Source organism: Athene noctua, unplaced genomic scaffold (assembly GCF_965140245.1).
Source record: "Athene noctua unplaced genomic scaffold, bAthNoc1.hap1.1 HAP1_HAP1_scaffold_706, whole genome shotgun sequence".
NCBI classification, from domain to species: Eukaryota; Metazoa; Chordata; class Aves; order Strigiformes; family Strigidae; genus Athene; species Athene noctua.
Window position 1 is genome coordinate 5,001 of NW_027438132.1, and position 2,500 is coordinate 7,500.

Consider the following 2,500-nt stretch of genomic DNA (forward strand, 5'->3'; position numbering starts at 1 on the left):
CCGGCGCTCGGGCGCGCGCAGGAGAGGGAGAGGGGACCGGCGCGAGCCGTTGGCGGTGACGGGCTGGGCGCGGCCGGCGCCAGCCCGGCGAGAGGGGCGGCGGGCAGAGCAGGCCTCGCCGGGGTCGGGGGAGGCGTCTCCCCCGATCCTTCCTGCCCGCACCGTGGCGGGCTTGCTGCGGAGCAAGCCCGCCGGGGGGCCGGCCGGCCGCGTGCAGGGCCGAGGCCTCTGGGCGTTCCGGGCTCGGGTGCGTGGCGCCGGCCCTCGGGCCGGCGGGCGAGTTCCCGCGCCGGGCCGTGTCCCGCGCGCCAGCGGGCGGCCCGAGCCACGGCTCTCCTCCCGGGCGCAGCGCCGGGATACTGAGGGAAACCTCGGGCCCCGGGCCAGGAGGACGTGGTGGTGGTGGCGGATGTCGGGCGCGCCCCCGCGGGCGGACGCTCCCCCGATGGCGGCAGCGGGGGAGGCACCCCCGCGGGGCCCTTGAGGATGTTTCCCTCACCCCAGGGCCAGGTACCTAGCGTCCGCGCCTCCGCGGCCCTCCCTCGGCTGAGCCCGGGGGTCGAAGGCCGCGGAGCCGGGCGGAGGTTTAAAGACTCGGGCGGCTCGGTGCGACCCGCAGGGGCGGGCCCCGGCCGTGTGCGGCGGTTGAGCCTCCAGGGGCGGGAGTCGCTCTCGTGCAGGCCCTGGCCATGGCGGCCGCCGCCCACGCCGTGGGCTTTTTGTCCCCTCGGGCGGCCGCGCCGGGGAGGGGTGTCCCCCCTGCCCCCCCTTCTCCGCGGTCCGGTCTCGGCGGCGAGACCGGCGGCGTTCGGTCGGCCGCAGCCGGCCTGCCTCGCCCTCGAAACGCGAAGGGGAACCTCCCCCCCCCCCGGCGGGGAGCGCGGGCTCTCTCGCCGTCGGGGGCGATGGCGATTCCCCCACGGTCGGGGGTCTCGCCGGGCGGGGCGGCCTGCTCGGGCCGCCGCGTCTCCGTGGACGCGCAGCGGCGCGCTTGCGGCTTCGTGCTCCTTGCTTGCCACCCCCACCCCTTCCCGCCCCGGCTGAGGGGAGGGGCGGCGCAGCCCCCGGGCCCGAGCGGCGGCGGCGGCGCCGCCGCTCGGCGTGCCGGCCGGCGGTCGCTCGGTGGCCGGCCGCGTGGCCTGTCCCGTCCCGGGTCCTGCCCGTCGCTTCGCAGTCGCCTTTCCCGGTCTCGGTCAGGCGAGGCGGGTGGGCGGCCGAGGGGCGTTCCCCGTCCCGTTCTCCGCGCGGAAGCGGGGAGAGGGGGCGTCGCCTCCGGCTCAGCGGCGTCCGCCTTCTGCCTGGCGCGTGCCTGCGGAAGGGGCCGAGACGAGAAGCGGCGGCGGCGGCTCCGGGAGGGCAGCCGCGGCGGTGCGGTGGCCGGGCGGCGGTCGGGCGGAGCGCCGGGCGGCGGCGTCGCGTCGCCGTCTCGGGTTCCGGCGGTTGGCCGTCCGTCCCTGTCTCCGGTGTGGTGCGGCGGCGGCGCCGCGCGGGCGTTCCCGGCGTCGGGGCGAGAGCCGGGGTTTCGGGGCCACGGGGGCAAGGAGCCGGCTGTCGCAGCGCGCGGGCGCTGGGCGGCGCGGAGGCGCGCGCGGCGCGAGCGGGGCGCCCCCGCTGGTCGCCCGCGCGGCGGTCAGCGTCTGTGGTTTCCCCCCTCCGCGCGAGCGAGAGGCGGGTGCAGGTCCGGGCGCGCGGTCGGACGCGCCGCCGGCCCTCCGTGCGGAGGCCGGGCCGAGCCCGGGCGCCTGGGCCGCCTCCGAAGCGAGCAAGGTGCTTGTTGTTTCCCCAGGTCGGTCGGGAGCGCGGGCTCCCCGGGCCCTTGCCGTTCGGAGCTTGTTTCACCCTTCCCTTCCTTCCCTCCGTTGTGATGTCGGTACGGTCATCTGAGGCGAGGCGCGACCGTCGCCCGCCGGTCGTCGCGCGCCCCCTCCGCGCGTGCGGAGGGGGGCGGTCGGTCGGTCGGTGGGGCGGCGGTCCGTCGTCCGAGAAGGGGGCCGCTTCTGCGGAGCGGTCCCGGCCCCTCCGCGCGCGCGGGGCGGTGCCGAAAGGCAGACAACTCTTAGCGGTGGATCACTCGGCTCGTGCGTCGATGAAGAACGCAGCTAGCTGCGAGAATTAATGTGAATTGCAGGACACATTGATCATCGACACTTCGAACGCACTTGCGGCCCCGGGTTCCTCCCGGGGCTACGCCTGTCTGAGCGTCGCTTGACGATCAATCGCCGGCCGGTGCGCCGTCCCTCCCCGCCTCGCCTCGGCGGGCGGGCGGGCGGCGTCCGCGGCGGCGCGGCTGGGGTGCCTCGCAGGCCCGTCGGTGTCGGCCGAGGGCCTTCGTCCCCCTAAGTGGAGACTCGGGGAGCGCTCCGAAGCTCCCCGCTCCCGGAACGCCCGCTTGGCGGAGCCTCGTCCCGCCGGGGCCGGGCGGCCCGTTGGTTCGGTCCGGCCGGGTCGGGCGCGGCGGTGGGGAAGGGCCGAGGTGTCGGGGGGGGAGAGGCGCGGGCCT

The 2,500-nt window shown here is 78.3% G+C and overlaps 1 non-coding gene across 1 annotated transcript; it reads left to right on the forward strand.

The window, feature by feature from the left end:
- The first annotated feature begins 2,051 nt into the window (after positions 1-2,051).
- LOC141955821 (5.8S ribosomal RNA) lies at positions 2,052-2,204 on the forward strand. The gene has a single exon (XR_012632772.1). It is a non-coding gene; the product is annotated as a 5.8S ribosomal RNA (ribosomal RNA).
- The last annotated feature ends 296 nt before the right edge of the window (positions 2,205-2,500 follow it).